The 24,829-nt window shown below is 44.6% G+C and overlaps 1 protein-coding gene and 1 non-coding gene across 5 annotated transcripts in view; both read left to right on the plus strand.

Moving 5' to 3' along the window:
* The window catches only part of MARCHF8 (membrane associated ring-CH-type finger 8), a 231,933-nt gene that overhangs the window by 92,443 nt on the left and 114,661 nt on the right, over positions 1-24,829 (plus strand). The window lies entirely within an intron of this gene.
* Positions 22,323-22,459, plus strand: LOC119926428. The gene has a single exon (XR_005450304.1). It is a non-coding gene; the product is annotated as a small nucleolar RNA SNORA7 (small nucleolar RNA).

Here is a 24,829-nt window from a genome sequence, read left to right on the forward strand (position 1 = left end):
GGACAGTGGGATGTTGTGGAGATAGGGATATTCTGAAAGGGTGAAAATGTAGTTACGGGCCCAGTGTGATACGCTAAGCTGATACTAGTGAAACAAATGTAGCACAGATGTTCCCGGGTGGGAGATAAATCCCCACCGCAAGGCGACTGCGTTTTGTCTCTGTTGCCGAATTGTACTTTCCAAGTGCTTAGTACAGTGCTGTGCACACAGTAAGCACTCAATAAATATTGTTGAATGAACTTCAGTTCTCTGGGCCTCAGTTACTGCATATGTAAAAGGTGGATTAAGACTGTGGCCCATGAGGAAGGCCTGGGGTGCGGGGCTTGTCTCCGGTCCTCAGGGCAGCTGCTAACAGCCCGCCCTCATGCCAGCCCAGTTGATGGTCAGGTTGCCAAGCGCCCATGCTCTGCTGGGCCCGCAGCATAGGTCGATGATGCTATGGGCGTTCTCTTCCTGAAGTTGGCCACTTTGGTGCACACCTAGAATGTTTCTTCTGGGGTCTCTGAACCCAAGGTGCCTCCACGCTTACTTCAGAGCCAGCGCGATTTCCCCCTCCCAGGTCAGAGTGAGGTCCGGCCCATTGCCTGAGCCACAGAAACTTGGGGACTGGAATCTGGGTGGAGGGAAGCTTGACACTGAAAATAAAAAAAAAAGCAGGAATTGTCTCTCTCTATCGCTGAATTGTACTTTCCAAGCACTTAGTACAGTGCTCTGCACACAGTGAGCTATTGAGTGAATGAGTTGTATTCTCTGGGCCTCAGTTACCTCATCTGGAAAACAAGAGATTAAGATTGTGAGCCCTATGTGGGACAGGGACTGTGTTCAAACTGATTGGCTTGTTTGTACCTCAGAATTTAGTACAGTGCTTGACACATAAGTAAGCACTTAACAGATACCTTAAAAAATTTTTGGTTGGAGGCTGAGCAAGGGGGAAGAGTCTGACTGACCCTGGGTCCACCTTGGGCCATAGAGTCCCCTGATGACTAATAGTAGTAGTACTGATGAAATGCTCACTGTGTGCAGAGCACTGTTCTAAGGCTGAGTAGGCAATAATAATAATAATAGTATTTGATATGCGCTTACTGTATGTCAAGGACTGATCTAAGCACCGCACACAGTAAGCGCTCAATAAATACAATTGAATGAATGAACTGAATGAATAAGCCCTGGGGTAGATTCAGTCTAATCAGTTTGGACACAGTCCCCTTTCCCAAGTGGAGCTCACAGTCTCAATCCCCATTTTATTCATTCAGTCTTATTTGTTGAGCGCTTGCTTTGTGCAGAGCACTGTACTAAGCACTTGGAGAGTGCTTAGTTTGGCAACCAATAGAGGCAATCCCTACCCAACAATGGGCTCACAGTCTAGGCCCAGATAATTGAACTGACTTGCTGAAGGTCACCCAGGGGACGAGGAGCAGGGCTGGGATTAGAACCCAGGTCTTTCTGACTCTCAGGCCTGTGCTTTATCCACTAGGCCACGCTTTGGAAAAGTCCCTGTCCCTCATGCGGTCCCAGCCTAAGTAGGCAGGTGACAGGTATCTACTTTGTTGAACTCTTTCAGGTTGTCAAATCAGAAAAGCTTTTCTCAGGTGAGGGCTGGCGAGCCATAAGCAGGCATCCCCCAGGGGATACAATCCATCGTGCTTGGTGCCGTAACCCAAACATAATCCACTGGGGCTGAGATTAAGCAGTCAACAAATAATGCAATCGGCACCTTGGAGGAAGTTCTGCCTACTTGTTTTGGGCAGATTTTCAAGGTTTCGTAGAGACCATCAAGCGGATAACTAAACAAGTTGTCGAACTGGAGAGGCAGTTTCATTTAGAAATGTATGGGGCAGGTTTCCATGAATTAATTGGATCCCCTTCAGAGGAATTGTCCGACGACCTCATTGAATGCCCATAACAAGCCACGGCGTATCATTGCAGGATGCCAAAACAGATCAATTGGTGGTATTTATTGAGAGCCTACTGTGTACCGAGCACCGTACTTAGCTCTTGGAAGAGTACAATACGACAGATGAAAACTTGATTTTAGGATTAAAAAGTCTTGCTTCAGTTTTCAAGAAAGTGAGTGAAAGTATGTGATATGTTTGAAGCATCAATCACTCCGTGGAATTTATTGAGCGCTTACCGTGTGTGCGGGTGTGTGTTTGTGTGTGTGTGTGTGTGCATACTGTAAGGTCCTGATGGAGAAAAGACTGTGGGCCCCTTGTGGGTATAGACTGCGTGTACCAACTCTGTATTGTAATTTCCCAAACACTTAGTACAGACCTCTGTACCCAGTAAGCACTCACTAAATAACCTCGATTGATGGATTGATTGAAGAGTTCAGAGGGACTCATTTGTGTTCAAGTAGAGGTCACCTGCTACAATTTGGTTTAAGAAGAAACAAAGATGATTTCCCTTCAACCCAAGTTGGACAAGTTCTCCACAAAAGATCTCATCCTCTCCTGCCTAGATTACTGCATCAGCCTCCTTTCTGACCTCCCAGCCTCCTGCCTTTCCCCACTTCAGCCCATGCTTCACTCCACTGCCCGGATTATCTTTCTACAGAAACGTTCAGGGCATGTCACCCCTCTCCTCAGAAATCTCCAGTGGTTGCCTGTCCATCTCCGTATCAAAGAAAAACTCTTCACCATTGGTTTTAAAGCTCTCCATCACCTCACCCCCTCCCACTTCACCTTGCCTCACTCCTTCTACAACCCAGCGCACACACTTCACTCTTCTGGTACGAACCTTCTCACTGTGCCTCCATCTTGCCTGTCTCTGGCCCACATCTTACCTCTGGCCCGGAATGCCCTGCATCCTCAAATCCGCCAGACAATCACTCTTCCCTCTGTTCAAAGCCCTACTGAAGGCACACCTCCTCCAAAAGGCCTTCCCAGACTAAGCCCCACTTTTCCTCAGCTTCCCCTCCCTTCCATGTCACCCTGACTCGCTCCTTTTGGTCTTCCCCTCTCTCCTCGCCCCAAAATACTTATGTATGTATGTATGTGTATATATATGTATATATACACACATGTATACACTATATATACACTATATATGTATATAGTATGTATATATATGTATATAGTGTATATATATAGTGTATATATATGTATATATACACTATATATATATATATAGTTCTATTTATTTATATTGATGCCTGATTACATGTATTGATGCCCGTCTCCCCCCGCCCCCACACTGTAAGCCCATTGTGGGCAGTGATTGTTCTCTTTATTGCCGTATTGTGCTTTCCAAGCTCTCAGTACAGTGCTCTGCACACAGTAAGCACTCAGTAAATACTATTGAATGAATGAATGAATGAAAAGATGACAAACTGCAGTCAGTGAGATGAGCTTCTGTTTAATTAGTTCAGTTGTATTTAATTGAGCGCCTACCGTGTGCAAAGCACTGTACTAAGCACTTGGGAAAGTACAGCAGCAAACAGCTTCTGCAGGAACCTATAAAGTATTTTTAGTATTTATTGAGCACTTTCTCAATGTGCTCACCATTCATTCATTCATTCAATCATATTTATTGAGCACTTACTGTGTGCAGAGCACTGTACTAAGTGCTTGGGAAGTACAAGTTGGCAACATATAGAGATGGTCCCTACCCAACAAAGGGCTCACCATCTAGAAGACTACCATGTGCGAACCACTGTACTAAGCGCTTGGGAGAGTGCAATACAGAAGCAAACAGCTTCTACTGATGCCTTTAAAGTGTTATTAGTCTTTATCAGGCACTTTCTCAGTGCATTGTACTAGGTGCTTGGGAAGTACTAATAAAGGAAGTGGTAAATTCCCTGCGCATGAAGAGTTTACTCTCTAATTCCTGAGACAGACGTAACATTATTTGCAGGCATAGAAAAGACAAATAATTGAATGTACATTTAAATGAACATTTACACAAGAGGGCTGAATATGGGTATAAATATGTTTATAAATAGTGGAGTTTTTTGAAAGTTCTGGGAAATTAACCGGCAAAGGCATGTTCCAGGAAGAGGGTTGTTAGGAGAGCAAATGAGGGCCATGACTCATAATCCTATTATATTGTTATCTGATAACTCATTTAATATTGTGAAATGATGCTTTGAATTACTTAAAGGTTAAACAACAGTTTAGTGACATTCAGCATCACAGTGGGAGTATATCATGTAAAGGAATTTCATATTCTTTTTCTTGTGGTTCTGGAACAGTTTCCCAATGGATGCCATGTAAATCTATGGAAAAATTCATTCATTCAGTCGTATTTATGAGTGCTTACTTTGTGCAGAACACTGTACTGAGCGCTGGGGAAGTACAAGTCGGCAACATATAGAGACGGTCCCTACCCAACAATGGGCTCACAGTCTAGAAGGGGAAGACAGACAACAAAACAAAGCAAGTAGACAGGTGTCATATCCCCTTCATCCCACGATGCAGCACATCCCATGAGTCGTGAACTGGTCTGTGGGGTAATGCCAGTGTGGGGTAAGGCCAAATTTTGTTCGCTGCAACAACCATGATTTTCTGCTGTCAGATTGTGTTTGAGAGAAATTCACGTAGAAATTGGTAGAAAAATCCATGATGGTGTCTTCAGGATATTAAAAGTTTTTTTTGTTTTTTAAAAATAATATTTAAGTGCTGACTGTGTCAGGCACTGTACTAAGCAGTGGAGTCCACATCCCACATGGGGCTCACAGTCTTAGTCCTCATTTTCCAGTTGAGGTAACTGAGGCCCAGAGAAGTGAACTGATTCACCCAAGGTCAGCCAGCGGGCAGGTGGCAGAGCCAGAATTAGAACCCATGGCCTCTGTGTCCCAGGCCCATGTTCTTTCCACTGGGCCAAGGGTCTTCTCTTGATACCTGGTCAAGGTGGGTTTACGAATGCCACCCCGTCAGCCAGATCCTGCCTGGGATCTCCAGGCTTGAGAGGGGCCCGCTGTGGCTTGAGCGCTGACGCGATGCCCATCTTCCACTCCAATCTGGGCAGCAGCCTCTTCCCGGGCATTTGTAAATTCCCAAGTCTGCAGAAGAGCAATTAGGAATCCCTTTTTGAATCAGATGATGCCCAATAGAGGGAGAGCCAGGCCTTTAATATTCGGAACACAGATCTAAGCAGCTAGTTATGAGGGTGAGAGGCCGCGTCGCCTGGTGGGACGAATACAGGCCTGGACGTCAGAAGGCTCTGGGTCACTCGTCTGCAGTGTCACCTAGGGCGAGTCACTTCACTTCTCTGGGCCTCAGTTACCTCATGTGTAAAAGGGGGATTAAAGCTGTGAGCTCCGTGTGGGACATGGACTGTATCCAAGTCCTGTTAGCTCTTCTCTATCCAAATTCATTCAGTCGTATTTATTGAGCGCTTACTGTGTGCAGAGCACTGTACTAAGCGCTTGGGAAGTACAAGTGGGCAACATATAGAGACGGTCCCTACCCAACAGTGGGCTCACAGTCTAGAAAGGTTTAGTACAGTGCCTGGCACATGGTAATCAATCAATCATATTTATTGAGCGCTTACTGTGTACTAAGCGCTTGGGAAGTACAAGCTGGCAACATATAGAGACAGTCCCTACCTAACAGTGGGCTCACAGTCTAGAAGGGGGAGACAGACCAAACATACTAACAAAATAAAATAAATAGAATAGGTATGTACAAGTAAAATAAATAAATAAATAAATAAGTAGAGTAAAAGGGCTTAGTAAATACCACAAAAAAAGTCACTTACCTTCTCTGTGCCTCAGTTACCTCATCTGTAAAATAGGGATTAAGACTGTGAGCCCCATATGGGACATGGGCTGTATTCAGCCTGATTATTTTTTTTAATGGCTTTTGTTAAGCTCTTATTATGTGCCAGACCCTGCACTAAGCATCGATTAGCTCGTATCTACCCCCGCACTTAGTACAGTGCCTGGCACATAATAAGTGATTAACAAATACCATGAAAAAGTCAAAAAAGGCTGTGGAAAAATGCTCTGTGAAGCAAGTCAGGCCTGAAATCTGGGTCTAATAAAAGTTTCCGATTGACGTTACCCCGATTCCGGGGAAACTGCAGGTCTGATGCAATAAAGGTGGAGACGTGTTTGTCTATGAAATGAAATGCCCTGGAGGCAGCCAGTGATGCCAAAAGAAGACATTCATTACTCCCACTTAATTTCATTTCCAGGAAACCAGCATTTTTCATGTCATTTTCTTTGCCAAATCCAACCACCATTTTTCTTCAGATTGAAGGAGTAAATTTAAGAACAATGCAGCAGTAATTGATTTTTAAAAAATTAAGCTAAAGTTTTGCAGATCTCATTGATTGATCCCTTCACTTCAACCTTCGAAAGCTCTATAATAATAATAATAATGATGATGGCATTTAAGTGCTTACTGTGTGCCAAGCTCTGTTCTAAGCGCTGGGCTAGACACAAGGTAATCAGCTTGTCCTGCGTGGGGCTCACAGTCTTAATCCCCATTTTACAGATGAGGTAAATGAGGCACAGAGAAGTGAAGTGACTCGCCCAAAGTCACACAGCTGATAAGTGGCGGAGCCAGGATTAGAATCCGTGACCTCTGATTCCCAAGCTTGTGCTCTTTCCACTAAGTCATGCTGAACCCTGAGCTGTGAACAGTAAACTCATTCTGGGCGGGGAATGTGGCTGCTAATTCTACTGTGCTGACCTCTCCCAAATGCTTAGTACAGTGCTGTGCACATAGGAAGCTCTGCACTGCTACCATGTTAGTACAGTCACTCATCATCTACTGACTGATTTACTGCATCAGCCTCCTTTCTGATCTCCCAACCTCCTGTCTCTCCCTGCTTCAGTCTGTACTTCACTCTGCTGCCCGGATTATCTTTTTACAGAAATGCTCTGGGCATGTCATCCCCCTCCTCAAAAATCTCCAGTGGTTACTTATCAACCTTCACATGAAGCAAAAGCTCCTCACTCTTGGCTTCAAGGCTGTCCATCCCCTTGCCCCCTCCTACCTCACCTCCCTTCTCTCCTTCTCCATCCCAGCCTGCACCCTCCGCTCCTCTGCCGCCACTAACCTCCTCAATGGGCCTCGTTCTCGTCTGTCCCGCCGTTGACCCCCTGGCCCGGAATCCCCTCCCTCCTCACATCAATCAATCAATCAATCGTATTTATTGAGCGCTTACTGTGTGCAGAGCACTGTACTAAGCGCTTGGGAAGTACAAGTTGGCAACATATAGAGACAGTCCCTACCCAACAGTGGGCTCACAGTCTAAAAGGGGGAGACAGAGAACAAAACCAAACATACTAACAAAATAAAATAGAATAGATATGTACAAGTAAAATAAATAAATAAATAGAGTAATAAATATGTACAAACATATATACATATATACAGATGCCATCCGCCAAACTAGCTCTCTTCCTCCCTTCAAAGCCCAACTGAGAGCTCACCTCCTCCAGGAGGCCTTCCCAGACTGAGCCCCCTTTTTTCTTCTGCTTCTCCTCCCCTCCCCATCGACCCTACTCCCTCCCCCTGCTCTACCCCCATCCCTGCCCCACAGTACTTTTCTATATATGTACATATTTATTATTCTATTTATTTTATTAATAATGTGTATATATCTATAATTCTGCTTATTTACTTTGATGCTATTGATGCCTGTCTACTTGGTTTTTTTGTTGTCTGTCTCCCCCCCTTCTAGACTCTGAGCCCGTTGTTGGGTAGGGACCGTCTCTATCTGTTGCCGAATTGTACTTTCCAAGTGCTTAGTCCAGTGCTCTGCACACAGTAAGCACTCAGTGAAAATGATTTAATGAATATTAAGGGCTCAGTACACACAATTGATTTAAAAACAAGTCACTCCTATGAGGTGTTAACCCAAGTTTGATTAATATTGGAATCTTTATGGTCTCTCTGAGCTAGAGTGATAATAATAAAAATAACAATGATAATAATGGTGGCGTTTGTTAAACGTTTGCTATGTGCCAAGCACTCTTCAAAGCACTGGGGTAGAAACAAGGTAATCAGGTTGGATACAGTCCTTGTCCCGCTTGAGGCTCAGAGTCTTAGTCCCCATTTTACAGAAGAGGTAACTGAGGCCTAGTGAAGTGACTTGCCCAACATCACACAACAGACAAGTGGTGGAGCTGAGATTAGAACCCACCACCTTCTGACTCCCAGGCTGAGGCTCTATCCACCATGCCATGGTGCTGTAGTGCTTGCTGTGGATTTCACAGCTGTGATAACCAGTTTTAGTTTCCTTATCTTTTTTTTCTTAAGCCCTTACTTTTACCTCATAGATCCCTCTCTTTAGTAACCTTTTCGAAAGGTTTGAACTCTCTTCAAGCCATTTTGAGATGTCAGATCCAGAACTGGAATCATTATTCTCATAAAAGTCGAATCTCTGGGGAATACAAGAGAATTGTTTTAGTGGTCCTGCATGTTATACCCCAGTGAATGCATTGTGGTATTATACTCCCTAGATTGTGAACTCCTAGAGAGCAGGGATCGTGCCTACTGACTCTTTTCATTCAGTCGGATTTATTGAGCGCTTACAGTGTGCAGAGCACTGTACTAAGCCTTAGGGAAATTAAAATACAGCAATAGACACGTTCTCTGCCAGCATCAAGCTTACAGTCTAGAGGGTATTCTCCCAAGCACTTAATACAGTTAGTGCTCAGTAAATACCATCGACTGCTTGATGAATTTTCAAGGTTTTTAAAAAGAAAGTGCATTGCTCACTCACGTTTAGTTTAATTATCCATATTGAATTCACTTATGGTATTTATTAAGCTTACTGTGTGGGTAAATACAAGATAATCAATCAATCAATCGTATTTATTGAGCGCTTACTGTGTGCAGAGCACTGTACTAAGCGCTTGGGAAGTACAAGTTGGCAACATGTAGAGACAGTCCCTACCCAACAGTGGGCTCACAGTCTAGAAGGGGGAGATAGAGAACAAAACCAAACATATTAACAAAATAAAAGAAATAGAATGGATATGTAAGTACTCTGGTAGGTACCGGGAATCAGGTTGGGCACAGCCCTGTCTAATATAGGGCTCACGGTCTTAATCCCCATTTTACAGATGAGGTGACTGAGGCACAGAGAAGTTAAGTGACTTACTCAAGATCACACAGCAGACAAGTGGCGGAGAGGGAATTAGAACCCAGGTCCTCCGGTTCCCAGGCCCGTGCTCTATCCACTGGGCAACAATGCTTCTTTACATGGGGCGTCCACTTTTACAAAACTGGCTCTGACTGAGACCCCAAGGCTGAGTCCCATGTAGGACAGGGACCGTGTCCAATCTGTTTATCTTATAGCTACCTCAGTGCTTAATAGAGTGCTTGGTGCATAATAAGCACTTAACAAATGCCACAATTATTATTCAGACCCCAGATGGGGTCCCTCAGGACTATATCCCATCTGATTATCTTATATCTACTCCAGCGCTTAGCTGGAGAATAACAATAATTGTGGCATTTGTTAAGCGTGCAACACTAAGCGCTAGGGCAGATACAAGCACATCCGGTTGGACGCGGTCCCTGTCCCCCGTGGGGCTCCGTCTTCAGCTCCGTTTTAAAGAGGGGGTAACTGAGGCACAGAGAAGCAAAATCACTCGCCCGAAGCCACACAGCCGACAAGCGGCGGGGCTGGGATTAGAACCCAGATCCTTCTGAATCCCAGGCCCCCGCTCCAGCCACACCAGTTGTTAGGCCACACCGCCTGCTGTGGCCCCGTCCCATGACGCTCCAGTTGGTCAGAGCGTGGCAGCTTCTTATGAAGCATAACCACCCAAGACATCAATATCCAGTCACATACGGGACAAAATGATTTCCTCCTCAAAGGGTTTTAATAGTCACCCATAAGGAATCACATACTATCAATCAATCGTATTTATCTGGCATCAGATCTGGCATAGTCTCTATCCCACCTGGTGCTCACAGCTTAAGCAGTGGAAGGAGACAGGTATCTTCTTCCTGGTTTTCAGGTCAGGAAACTGAGGCCCAGAGAGGTTAAATGATTTGCCCAAGCAGGTCAGTGAACGAGAATCCAGGCCTCCTGACATCCAGTTCCATTCTCTCTCACTAGGCCACAGAATGAAAGTTTGTGCTCCACCCTCGGCAAATCTTAAACGCTTCATTTTCAGAAATAGCTCTGACATTTAGCAGGGTAGGCTTTTCTACAAACAGGAGGGAAAAAAAGTACTATCCGGAGATTCATTTATGTAATTTCTTTATATTAATGTCTGTCTCCTGCCCTGTGAGCTCGTTATGGGCAGGGAATGTGTCTGTTTATTGTTGTATTGTACTCTCCCAAGCACTTAATATACTGCTCTGCACACGGGCTGTGCTCAATAAATATGGTTGCGTGAGTGAGTGAATTCATTAAAAGGTTATTTATTGTATACTAAGACTTGTTTGGTGGCTCAAGTTGGAGCAAGGAACATACCCAAAGGAATACGTTCCATTTTTACAGAACCTTAAGTGCCAACACCAGTTGTAAATCTCCGCAGTGGGCTTTGCTTGCATCAGGCCTGTTTTTACCCCACGAGCTGTATCAGCGATGTCTGCCAAGCCAGCAGGAGCAGACACACCTCTGGTCGTCTAGTCCCTTTTTACCTCGAATTTCCCCCCTTGTAGGTAGTTTGTCTTGTTATGTTCTCCCCCATCACAACTCTTTTCCTCACAAGCTCCTAGAAAGCAGGGATCATGCCTGACAAACTCTTTTACATTCTCCCAAACGCTAAATGCAATGTTCTGCACATGGTAAGTGCTCAGTAAATAACCATAAACTGCTGGATTGATTTTCACCCACATTTAACTGTGCATTTTGAATTTAATTATGGTATATATTAAGTTTATTATCTGAGTAAATACAAGATAATCAGATCTGGAGAAGAGAGAATAGCAGTGTGGCGTAGTGGCAAGAGCCTGGGCTTGGGAGTCAGAGGACGTGGGTTCTAATCCCGGCTCTGCCTCTTGTCTGCTGTGTGACCTTGGGCAAGCTACTTCACTTCTCTGAGCCTCAGTTACCTCATCTGTAAAATGGGGATTAAGACTGTGAGCCACATGTGGAACAACCTGATTACCTTGTATCTTCATCAGTGCTTAGAACTGTGCTTAGCACATAGTAAGTGCGTAACAAATACCATAATTATTGTTATTAGTGGAGATATGAGGATATGTTGGTAATGGGAAAAATAGAGGGAGAGAAAGGGGGCATGAGAAGGAGAGAGGGGTGGTGGAGAAGGGGAGGGGCTCACCATAGGGAGAGAGGGACTGGGAGGAGAATAATAATAATAATGATGGCATTTATTAAGCACTTACTATGTGCAAAGCACTGTTCTAGGCGCTGGGGAGGCTACAAGGTGATCAGGTTGTCCCGGGGGGCTCACAATCTTAATCCCCATTTTACAGATGATGGAACTGAGGCCCAGAGAAGTGAAGTGACTTGCCCAAAGTCACACAGCTGACAATTGTCGGAGCCGGGATTTGAACCCATGACCTCTGACTCCAAAGCCTGTGCTCTTTCCACTGAGCCACGCCGCTTCTCTTAAGAGACGTGAGGGAGAGTGGCAGAGACAGCGCAAAGAAATAAAATAGTGTCCTCAAACATGGTAGTTATGAAAAATGTCCCCTTCAAAAACTCACGGTAGGCTTCAAGGTTGTGTGCCGCCTGGCCCAACTGTATCTCCCTGCTCCCTTCACTGGTAAATCCTGAGCTTCCTGAGTTTGTCCCTCCTAAGCCCACCTTCTCATCCTGCCTCACTTACCACTCTCTTGCCTCCAAGCCCTCGCTCATAGTGTTCCTGCCGTTTGGCACCTCCCCAAATCTGACAGCCCACACCGCTCCCCACATGCAAATCACTCTCCCAATCCCTCCTCCAACAAGCCTTTCCCGATCCATTTCCCACCACCCTAGGCCAACTCATCCCTCTGGCCAGTAATAATAATAATAATAATAATAATAATAATAATAGACATTTATTAAGCGCTTACTATGTGCAGAGCACTGTTCTAAGCGCTGGGGAGGTTACAGGATGATCAGGTTGTCCCACAGGGGACTCACAGTCTTCATCCCCATTTTACAGATGAGGTAACGGAGGCTCAGAGAAGTGAAATGACTTGCCCAAATGTGAAGTTGTATTTAGTACGTCTCTGTAATTTATTTATTTGTACCTCTAGACTGTAAGCATGTCGTGGAGAGGGAATATGTCTGTTTATTGTTCTGTTGTACTCTGCACACAGCAGGCGTCCAATAAATACGATTGATTAAAAGAATGAAGGAATTTAATGCAATTTTAGTACTGGACTCAGCCATCAGTGGCAAGAGATCAATCAATCAATCATATTTATTGAGCGCTTACTATGTGCAGAGCACTGTACTAAGCGCTTGGGAAGTACAAGATGGCAACATATAGAGACAGTCCCTACCCAACAGTGGGCTCACAGTCTAAAAGGGGGAGACAGAGAACAAAACCAAACATGCTAACAAAATAAAATAGATAGAATAGATATGTACAAGTAAAATAAATAAATTAATAGAGTAATAAATATGTACAAACATATATCCATATATACAGGTGCTGTGGGGAATGGAAGGAGGTAAGATGGGGGGGATGGAGAGGGGGACGAGGGGGAGAGGAGTGCTGTTTCACCGAGAATCCTGAGGTGATGGAAGCCGTGAATGGATGTGGTCATCAAAGCACTTCCAGCTGCAGTTGGCCCAGTGGTAACTCAATTAGGCAAGGAATAATGCGAGTGGGGCCTGGCAAACGCATCCATCACATGGCCTAGTGGAAAGAGCACGGGCTTGGGAATCAGAGAATGTGGGTTCTAATTCCGGCTCCACCACATGTCTGCTGCTTGACTTTGGGCAAATCACTTCACTTCACTGCTCCGTGCCTCAGTTATCTCCTCTGTAAAGTGGGAATTAAGACTGTGAGCCCCACGTAGGATAGGGATTGTTTGCAACCTTATTATATTGTGTCTACCCCAGTGCTTAGTAGTAGTAGTAATAATAATAATCAATCAATAAATCAATCGTATTTATTGAGCGCTTACTGTGTGCAGAGCACTGTACTAAGCGCTTGGGAAGTACAAGTTGGCAACATATAGAGACAGTCCCTGCCCAACAGTGGGCTCACAGTCTAAATAATAATAATTGCGGTATTTGTTAAGCGCTTACTATATGCCAAGCACTACTTTAAGCACTGGGGTAAGCACTGTACTGTACTAAGCGCTTGGGAAGTACAAGATGGCAACATATAGAGACAGTCCCTACCCAACAGTGGGCTCACCGTCTAAAAGGGGGAGACAGAGAACAAAACCAAACATACTAACAAAATAAAATAGATAGAATAGATATGTACAAGTAAAATAAATAAATTAATAGAGTAATAAATATGTACAAACATATATACATATATACAGGTGCTGTGGGGAAGGGAAGGAGGTAAGATGGGGGGGATGGAGATGGGCAATCAGGTTGTCCCACATGGGGCTCACAGTCTTAATCCCCGTTTTACAGATGAGGTAACTGAGGCACAGAGAAGTTAAGTGACTTGCCCAAGATCATCCAGCAGACAAGTGGCAAAGCCAGGATTAGAACCCACATCCTCTGACTCCCAAGCCCATGCTCTTTCCACTAAGCCATGCCGCTTCTCTGTGCAGTACAGTGCCCTGGCCCACAGTAAGTGCTTATGGCTAGAGCATGGGCCTGGGAGTTCACTCATTCATTCAGTCGTATTTATTGAGTGCTTACTGTATGCAGAGCACTATACTAAGCGCTTGGGAAGTACAATTTGGGAACATATAGGGACGGTCCCTACCCAACAGCGGACTCACAGTCTAGAAGGGGGAGACAGACAACAGAACCAAACATATTAACAAAATAAAATAAATAGAATAAATATGTACAAATAAAATAGAGTAATAAATGCATACAAACATATATACATATATACAGGTGCCGTGGGAAGGGGAAGGAGGTAAGTCGGGGGTGGGTGGGGAGGGGGAGATGAAGGAGGGGGCTCAGTCTTGGGTTTTAGTCCCAGCACATTCATTCATTCGTTCATTCAATCGTATTTATTGAGCGCTTACTTTGTGCAGAGCACTGTACTAAGCGCTTGGGAAGTACAAGTTGGCAACACATAGAGATGGTCCCTACCCAACAGTGGGCTCACAGTCTAGTAGGGGGAGGCAAACAACATAACAAAACATATTAACAAAATAAAATAAATAGAATAAATATGTAAAAATAAAGTAGAGAAATAAATACGTACAAACATATATACATATATACAGGTGCTTTGGGGAGGGGAAGGAGGTAAGGCGCAGGGGAGGGGGAGAGGAAGGAGGGGGCTCAGTCTGGGAAGGCCTCCTGGAGGAGGCTCTACCACTTGTCTGCTGTGTGACCTTCGGCAAGTAACGTCACTCCTCTGGGCCTCAATTCCCAAGTAACTTCATTTCTCTGGGCCTCCGTTCCCTTATCTATAAAATGGGGATCGAGACTTTGAGCCCCACGTAGGACAGGGACTGTGTCCAACCCAATTTGCTTGTATCCACCCCACTGCTCAGTGCAGTGTCTGGCACGTAGTAAGCGTTTAACAGATATCATCATCATCATAGTGGGGAATAAATGACTGCCTCTCCCTTCTACTTATGCTGTATTGAAGTCAGACACAGTCCCTCGACTGTGTCTGACTTCAATATCTTGTAGCTGCCTCAGCACTTAGTACTTTCCTTGGCACATAGTAAGCACTTAGCCCATACCACTATTATTATTATCACTACTATGTGTGGAACATTGTACTAAACGCTTGTGAGAGTACAATAGGGTGAGCAGACATGATTGCTATAATGCTCTGCACACAGTAAGCGCTCAGTAAATATGATTGAATGAATGAATCATCAGTTCTTTGAAACCAAGACAAAGCCTCCTGTCATTCATTCATTCATTCAATCATATTTATTGAGCGCTTACTGTGTGCAGAGCACGGTACTAAGTGCTTGGGAAGTACAAGATGGCAACATATAGAGACGGTCCCTACCCAGCAACAGGCTCACAGTCTAGAAGGGGGAGACAGACAACAAAACAAATCACTTGGGAGAGTACAACACAGTCAGGACATCTCCATCTGGATGTCTGCCCGCCACCTAAAACTCAACATGTCGAAGACTGAACTCCTTGTCTTCCCTCCCAAACCCTGCCCTCTCCCTGACTTTCCCATCACTGTTGACGGCACTACCATCCTTCCCGTCTCACAAGCCCGCAACCTTGGTGTCATCCTCAACTCCACTGTCTCGTTCACCCCTCACATCCAAGCTGTCACCAAAACCTGCCGGTCTCAGCTCTGCAACAGTGCCAAGATGCACCCTTTCCTCTCCATCCAAACCGCCACCCTGCTTGTTCAAGCTCTCATCCTATCCTGTCTGGACTACTGTATCAGCCTCCTCTCTGATCTCCCATCCTCTTGTCTCTCCCCACTTCAATCCATACTTCACGCCGCTGCCCGGATTGTCTTTGTCCAGAAACGCACTGGGCATGTTACTCCCCTCCTCAAAAATCTCCAGTGGCTACCAATCAACCTACACATCAGGCAGAAACTCCTCACCCTGGGCTTCAAGGCTGTCCATCACCACGCCCCCTCCTACCTCACCTCCCTTCTCTCCTTCTCCAGCCCAGCCCGCACCCTTGGCTCCTCTGCCGCTAATCTCCTCACCATGCCGCGTTCTCGCCTGTCCCGCCATCGACCCCCGGCCCACGTCCTCCTCCTGGCCTGGAATGCCCTCCCTCTGCCCGTCCGCCAAGCTAGCTCTCTTCCTCCCTTCAAGGCCCTATTGAGAGCTCACCTCCTCCAGGAGGCCTTCCCAGACTGAGCCCCCTCCTTCCTCTCCCCCTTCTCCCCCCTCCATCCCTCCCATCGTACCTCCTTCCCTTCACCACAGCACCTGTATATATATATATATATATATAAATATATATATATGTTTGTACGTATTTATTACTCTATTTTACTTGTACATATCTATTCTATTTATTTTATTTTGTTAATATATTTTGTTTTGTTCTCTGTCTCCCCCTTCTAGACTGGGAGCCCACTGTTGGGTAGGGACCGTCTCTATATGTTGCCAATTTGTACTTCCCAAGGGCTTAGTACAGTGCTCTGCACACAGTAAGCACTCAATAAATACGATTGATTGATTGATTAATAAACAGATGCATTCCCTGTCTCTCCAACCATCCAGAAACCAGGAATTTTGAATATTTAAAATGATTAAATGTCCCTAACAATGGGGCATAAACTTTTTACCTAGACACTTGCATAGATCCATCAATGGAATGTACTGAGTGCTTACTGTGTGCAGAGCACCATACTAAGCATTTCAATATAGATATATCCCAGGTGCAATCTACTAACCAATTGTGATATTTGTCAAGCATTTAGTATGTGTCAAACATTGCGCTAAGTGCCGGCATAGTTATGGTTTAATCATCCCATCCCATATGGGGCTCACAGTCTAAGTAGGAGGGAGAACAGGTGTTAAATTCCCATTTTCCAGATGAGAAATCTGAGGGCCATTGAAGTGAAGTGACCTGCCCAAGGTCGTACAGCAGGCAAGAGACAGAACAGGTTTTAGAACCCAGATCCTCTTCCTCTCAGGTCCCTGCTCTTTCCATTAGGCCTCACTGCCTCTCCTCCTAGAATGATCTGATTTGTCTTTAAATCTCTGAATACTGCATCGTGTTCCCTGTCTGCTTCTCCCTGTTTCATCCCACCTTTATTATTGACTGACAGTTCATTTCACTTCCCTGGCAAAGAAGAATGGGATTGAAATGTATTGCGGAAACACCGGATCCCTGCAGCCCAGTGTGTACATTAACCTTTTGGCTTTGGTTTTCTGGGTTTAAAGGAGGCAGACCTGATGATTTACGTATTTCTCATGATTGTGTCACACCCTCGGGGTTTAACGTTCCATTAGGAAATAAAATGTCTTAACTTGTACGGAGAGGCGGAGTGTTTAAGATCTACACAAGTAGCATTTTGAGAAGTTTTAAGTTGTGCCAAAGTGTATAGCCTGGCTTTTTTTTAAAAAAAAAACAAAAAGTGAAGTTGGTAACTTATAGCTGGGAAAATCAGGGAAATTCCTCCCCTTGAGACCATCTGTTACCTGGCATAAACAGCAAATATTGCTTTTTCTCCTCTTCTCCTTCCTCTCCCTACCCCAACTTGAAAAATTCTACCAGACACTTTTTTTGTGGTCTGTAGGCTCCCAATTCATCTCTAGTCTCTAAGCCCCTGGTGGGCTGGGATCATGTCTACCCTACTCTGTTGGATTGTACTCTTACGAGCATTTAGTACAGTGCTCTGCACACAGTAAGCGCTCAATAAATGCCAGTGATTGGTTGATGATTTCTTAAACAGTTGATTTGACTCTCTAGCTTTTTGCTTGCCTTCCTCTCTTCCTTTAGGAAATTCATACGTATTGCTGCCCAAGTGATTTTATTAATAGCGTTGTATTTTAGTGGGAAAAAAACAGCAAACAGGAAGCATCTCCTCTGTAGCTGTATTTCAGAGGGGAATGAATACATTAGACTAACATGTAATAATTGTATTATTTGTTAAGCGCTTGCCACACGTCCAGCACTTTACTAAGTGTTGGGGTAGATGCAAGTTAATCGGGTCCCACATGGGAGGGAGAACAGGTAGTGAGTCCCCATTTTGCAGGTGAGGGAACTGAACTTCAGAGAAATGAAATGACTTACCCAAGGTCACACAATTTACAAGTGGCTAGAACCCAGGACCTTCGACTCCTGGTCTTGGGGTCTTTCCATTAGGCCACACTGCTTCTCTTAAGAGCGGAGTGTGGCTCCCAAAACCTATCATTCATTCATTGTTGTATTTTTTGAGCGCTTACTGTGTGCAAAGCACTGTATTAAGAGCTTGGGAGAGTACAACAACAAACTGACACATTCCGTGCCCATAAGGAACCACGGTCTAGAGGGGGAGACAGACATTAATATACATAAGTAAATAAATTACAGATATATATATGTATACACACACACACACACACTCACATATGTGCTGTGGGGATGGGAGGGAGGTTGAATGAAGAGAGCATCCTTTATTCTATCCTCCTCCTGCCTAGAGTGTTGTGAGCTCTTCTGGATTTCTTGGATGTTCGGGAGCATGGTTTGGGATCTGTACATTTGGGAACTGTACTAAGCTCTGAGTTGGATACAAGCAAATTGGGTTGGACACAGTCCCTGTCCCACATAAGGTTTACAGTCTTCATCCCCTCAGAGGCAGTGTGGCTTAGTGGAAAGAGCACGGCCTTGGGAGTCAGAAGTTGTGGGTTCTAATGCCGGCTCCACCACTTGCCTGCAGTGTGACCTTGGGCAACCCTCTTAATTTTTCTGTGCCTCAGTTCCCTAATCTGCTCAGTGGGGGTTAAGACTGTGAGCCCCACGTGGGACCACCTGATTACCTCAGTGCTTTAAACAGCTCTTGGGAGCGAGTAAGCACTTAATAAATACCACAATCATTATTATTGTTATTGCAGAGGAGGCAATTGGGGCCCATTGAAGTGACTTGCCTAAAGTCACGCAGCGGTGGAGTCGGGATTAGAACCCAGGTCCTTCAGACTCCCAGACCTGTGGCAGACTGCTGTTGAGGGTTTGCAGGAGGTGAAGGAGTAGATGGGGGCCGGAATGAGCTGATGATGAATTATTCATTCACTGCCACTTTCAGCTGGAACCAGTTGGAGGAAGCAGTTAGTTCAGTTTGATCACAATCAATCAATCGTATTTATTGAGCACTTACTGTGTGCAGAGCACTGTACTAAGCGCTTGGGAAGTACAAGTTGGCAACATATAGAGACAGTCCCTACCCAACAGTAGGCTCACACTAGTGGGCTACTTGGGACCTTCCTCCGGCAAGCCCAAACGAGCAGACCACCAACTTCCTTGCTTCAGCTGCAGGCCAGTGAAGGGCAGACACCAGAGCTCATACAAAACTACCAGCGCCTTAGTCTGGATTACAGGAGTCACGTAACCAGGGAAGTCTTCGATCAGAATAGACAGATGCATTTGTGCTGGGAAATGAAGCTTCAGGTAGGAGAGAATGCATTGTCAGCCAAGTATTGTAGTTTCACATTTAGCAATAATAATAATGATGATGGTATTTGTTAAATGATTACTATGTGCCAAGCACTGTCCTAAGCGCTGAGGTAGATACAGGGTAATCAGGTTATCCCACTTGGGGCTCACAGTCTTCATCCCCATTTTACAGATGACGTAACTGAGGCACAGAGAAGTGAAGTGACTTGCCCAAAGTCACACAGCTGACGTGGAGGAGCCGGGATTGGAACCCATAAACTCTGATTCCCAAGCCCGGGCTTTTTCCACTGAGGCATGCTGCTTCTCCCCCTCGTCCCCCTCTCCATCCCCCCATCTTACCTCCTTCCCTTCCCCACAGCACCTGTATATATGTATATATGGTTGTACATATTTATTACTCTATTTATTTATTTATTTATTTATCTATTTATTTTACTTGTACATTTCTATCCTATTTATTTTATTCTGTTGGTATGTTTGGTTCTGTTCTCTGTCTCCCCCTTTTAGACTGTGAGCCCACTGTTGGGTAGGGACTGTCTCTATGTGTTGCCAATTTGTACTTCCCAAGCGCTTAGTACAGTGCTCTGCACATAGTAAGCGCTCAATAAATACAATTGATTGATTGATTGATTCTCTTAGGGGATGCCTTTAAGCGGTGCCTGGTAACTTGTTTCGATGTCTGTCTCCCTCCACTCTAGACTGTAAGCCCGTGGTGGGCAGGGATTGACTCTCCTTATTGCTGTATTATACTTTCCAAGCACTTAGTACAGTGCTCTGCACTCAGTAAGCACTCAGTAAATACGATTGAATGGATGAATGAAAGAATGAAGTGGTGCTGAATAGGTAGGGGTAAGGCTGATCCTTTTAGCAGGTTTGGTCCACTATAGATTAGAGAAACAGCAGCCTAATTTCATTTCCAGTGTGTATTTTGGTGTCTCTCTTTCTAGCAAAGCTGCTTTTCTAAGTTGGGTTTCAATATGCACTTGTGGGGAGTAGCCCTATAAAATAAAAATGATACTGTATGATTTTTAGTAATCAGTGGTATTTATTGAGTGCTTCCTATGGGTAGAGCACTGTATTAGCTGCATGGGCAGTGTAGCGCAATAGAATCGGTAGAGATGAATCCATTGGCACAAAAAAGGTGTGTACTTCCTGACAACTGAATTTTTGCCCAAATATTTTTAAACCGAGCTTAAAAATCAAATGGAAAGTGAATAATAATAATAATAATAATATTAATGGCATTTGTTAAGTGCTTACTATGTGCAAAGCACTGTTCTAAGCTCTGGGGAGGATACAAGTGAATAATTTTACAGCTAAAGTCAAGACTGTGAGAACAGCCCCAGGCTCCTTCCAGAGTTTGTATCTGTTTTCAGGCTTCCACACCTAGCTTAATGTATCTCTATCTGAGCATCAGTGTGTGTATTAATTCTGTGAGGATCAGCCAGGTCCAGTGGGAATAGAGATTGGATAAAAGTTGGAACAAGAACAGTGGGTCTTTGTTTTCTTTCATAGTACTTGCAGCTCTGTGGAGTTCTCTGGTCGAAGAATGGCTTGTAATTTAATGTAGTAATAATAATAAAAATAATAATGGTATTTAAATGCCCACTATGTGTCAGATGTCCCGGATCCACCAATTGTCAGCTGTATGACTGTGGGCAAGTCATATAACTTCTCTGTGCCTCAGTTATCTCATCTGTAAAATGGGGATGAAGTCTTTGAGCCCCTGATCACCCTGTACCCTTCCTAGCGCTTTGAACAGTGCTTTGCACATAATAAGCGCTTAATAAATGCCATCATTATTATTATTAATGCTGATCTAAGTGCTCGCTGGGAGAGGTTCAAGATTATCAGGTTGGACACAGTCCATGTCCCACATGAGGCTCACAGTCTTAATCCCCATTTAATAGATGAGGTAACTGAGGCCCGGAGAAGTTTAATGATTTGCCCAAGGTCACACGGCAGGCAAGTGGCAGAGCCAGGATTGGAACCCAGGTCCTTCCGACTCCCAGGCCGTGCTGTAGCCACTAGCCCGTGCTGCTTCTCCTGTTTCTATTTGCTCTGCCTGTTTAACAACTGTTGCTGCTTCTTGCGCTAATTTTGCTGGAATCATAATATGTTCCTGAAAGGTCTGAGAACCAAAGTCAAAATGCCATCGTGTTGTGCTCTTTCATCTAGTGTATTATTCTATGTTTAGCAGATTTAGCGTTTGGAAGAGTAAGTGCTGTATTTTTTTTAAATGTCTGTTTGCTAAAGAAATGGTGAGCTTTATTTGAAATTCCAGAAGAGATTAATGATTCCATGACACACTCCGGTTTATGTATTAAATGCATCCCCATGTCCTTTCTGAAAATATGCTTTATTCATGCAGTATTAACCATTTTCTATGGTATTTGTTAAGTTCTTACTATATGCCAGGCAGTATTCCAAGTGCTGGGGTAGGTAGAGCTAATCACGTTGGGCACAGTCCAAGGCCTATGGCTCACAGTTTTAATCAATCAATCAGTCGTATTTATTGAGCGCTTAATAATAATCCCCATTAATCCCCTTAATCCCCATTTTACAGATGAGACAGCTGAGACATAGAGAAGAAAAGTGACTTACCCAAGAGCACACAGCAGAAACGGCAGGTCAGGAATTTAGATCCAGGTCCTTTTGACTCCCAAGCCTGTGCTCTATCCACTGGGCAACATTGCTTCTCTTGAACCCTTTCTATGGCTATTGAATTCTATAACACAAACCCTCTCTGATTTATTGGAGAATGTTTTATTTTCAGCAGAGGGTCATTTTTGAATCATTGGATATGTGGGGACCCAGAAGCAATTGAAATAAGTATCTGCTTCTCCTTTGCAGCTGTTTATGGTACTTTATGGCCCAATGTCAACAGTGAAAGCAGTAGGTTCATAGTGAATTATTACTTAGAGTGTTACAGATCATGATCATGGTCATAAAATGATCAAGACCCAAATATTTCATTGAGCGAATTTGGAACAACTATTTTCCCACATATATCACCAGAACTGTTATGTTCTCAGTTAAAAGTCATCTCCATGCAACAGTTTAAAATTATTTAACAGAACTGAGTCAAAAAGAGATCAACCAATTGAAACCTGACGACTTCTGACTGTGTTTAAGAATACTGTGAGTTGCAGTACTCGACGGGAAATGATCATATAAGATTTCCGTAATGTAGTAGGTCGTCGCTGCCTTGGGTTCTCTAGTTTTAAAGCAATGATAATATAAATAATAGTAGTGGTATTTGTCCCCTCTCGGATTGCATCTAGAGAATTTCAAGGACTCTACCAATCTTGGCTACGGGAGGGAGAGTCGAGCAGAGGCCTACCCATTCCATTCCTAGCTTGGGCAGTGGCTAGCGAGTGGAAGGCAATCTGCTACAAGTCAAAACTCACCTGAGCTGGGCAGCAGTGGCATGAGAGAGGATTGAGGGCGGAGACTCAAACTGAGTGCGTGGAAGAAGGCAGTGGTAAGCCCCTTCCGTCTATTTACCAAGTAAACTATGGCTACACTACCAGAACGATTGCAGATGGAGGTGGGGACTTCTGGGAAACATTCATTCCTTCAATGGTATTTATTGAGCACTTCCTGTGTGGAGAGCACTGTACTAAGCGCTTGGGCAGTACGAGTTGGCAACATATAGAGACGGTCCCTACCCAACAAACGGGCTCACAGTCTAGAAGGAGGAGACAGACAACAAAACAAAACATGTGGACAGGTGTCAAAGTCATCAGAACAAATAGAATTAAAGCTAAATGTACATCATTAACAAAATAAATAGAATAGTAAATATGTGCAAGTAAAATAAAGTAATAAATCTGTACGAACATATATACAGGTGCTGTGGGGAGGGGAAGGAGGTTGGGGGGGATGGGGAGGAGGAGAGGAAAAAGGGGGCTCAGTCTGGGAAGGCCTCTTGGAGGAGGTGAGCTCTCAGTAGGGCTTTGAAGGGAGGAAGAGAGCTAGCTTGGCGGATGTGTGGAGGGAGGGCATTCCAGGCCAGGGGGGAGGACGTGGGCCGGGAGTCGACGGCGGGACAGGTGAGAATGAGGTACAGTGAGGAGGTTAGCGGCAGAGGAGTGGAGGGTGCAGGCTGGGCTGTAGAAGGAGAGAAGGGAGGTGAGGTAGGAGGGGGCGAGGGGATGGACAGCCTTGAACCCGAGAGTGAGGAGTTTTTGCTTGATGCATAGGCTGACAGGCAGCCACTGGAGATTTTCGAGGAGGGGAGTAACATGCCCAGAGCGTTTCTGCACAAAGATGATCCGGGCAGCAGTGTAAAGTATAGACTGAAGTGGGGAGAGACAGGAGGTTGGGAGATCAGAGAGGACGCTGATGCAGTAGTCCAGTTGGGATAGGATGAGAGATTGAACCAGAAAGGTAGCGGTTTGGATGGAGAGGAAAGGGCAGAACTTGGCGATGTTGTGGAGGTGAGACTGTCAGGTTTTGGTGATGGATTGGATGTGTGGGGTGAACGAGGGAGCGGAGTTGAGGATGACACCAGGGTTGCAAGGCTTGTGAGACGGGAAGGATGGTAGTGCCGTCAACAGTGATGGGAAAGTCAGGGACAGGACAGGGTTTAGGAGGGAAGATAAGGAGTTCAGTCTTGGACATATTGAATTTTAGATAGCAAGCAGACATCCAGATGGAGATGTCCTGAAGGAGGAGGAGACCCGAGTCTGAAGGGAGGGAGAGAGAGCAGGGGCAGAGATGTAGCACATAGCAAGCACTTAATAAATACCACAATTATGTATATCGTGTATTATATAATATTGTCCCTTTTAGTTGAAGATGGTATCATCAAGGGTGGATTGCTCCTATGTATTTTAATACTATTTCCAGAATCTGCTTCTCCTTCTCTATTCAAGTGGCTACCACACTTGTCCAAGTGCTGTCATTCTGACTTGATGTCAGCATCAGCCTCCTCACTCACCTCCCTGCCTCCAGTCTCTTCCCTCTCTAATCCATTCTTCACTCTGCTGCCCAGATCATTTTGCTAAGATGTTATTTTTGAAAGGTATTGTTTAAGCGCTTACTATGTGCCAAGCACTGTACTGCAAATCAGGTTCTGCATAAGTCTTTGAACCCCTCAGAAACCTCCAATGATTGTCTATCCATTTCGCCATTGGCTTTGAGGAACTTAATCAACTCTCTACCTCCTTTCTTACCCCCTCTTCTCCCATTACAACCCAGTTCATAGTCTTCCTTTCTTTCCAGCAAACCTACTGACTGTCCCTTGTTCTCATCTTTCCTGCCTCCTAATCATCCCCTAACCGTACTCCTGCCGGGAATTCCCCCTCCCTTCATCAGGGCCACTCTTCTAGGAGGTCTTCCTCGATTGATTCCTATTCACCGAGCAGAGTGCAGTGTTCTGTGAACACAAGTAAGTGCTCGAAAAATACTAAAAACAGTAGCAGCTTGACCTAATGCATAGAGCCCGGACCTGGGAATAAGAAGGAACTGGGTTCTGATCCCAGCTGTGCCGCTTGTCTGCTGTGTGACGTTGGGCAAATCACTTCACGTCTCTGGGCCTTGATTACTCTATCTGTAAAACGGGTTGAGACTGTGAGCCCCCTGTTCTTTTTAGTATTGCATATTCATTCCTCCTGTTTCCATTGTAATCAGTTAGTGCTTACTGTGTACAGAGCATTGAACTACCAACCGAATTTGCTCGTTTGCGTAGTACAATGTGTGGCACATAGTGCTTGACAAATACCACAATTATTATTATTATTACTGTTTTTACTATTGATTGAAT

This window comes from Tachyglossus aculeatus, chromosome 3, assembly GCF_015852505.1.
Source record: "Tachyglossus aculeatus isolate mTacAcu1 chromosome 3, mTacAcu1.pri, whole genome shotgun sequence".
Classification (NCBI taxonomy): Eukaryota; Metazoa; Chordata; class Mammalia; order Monotremata; family Tachyglossidae; genus Tachyglossus; species Tachyglossus aculeatus.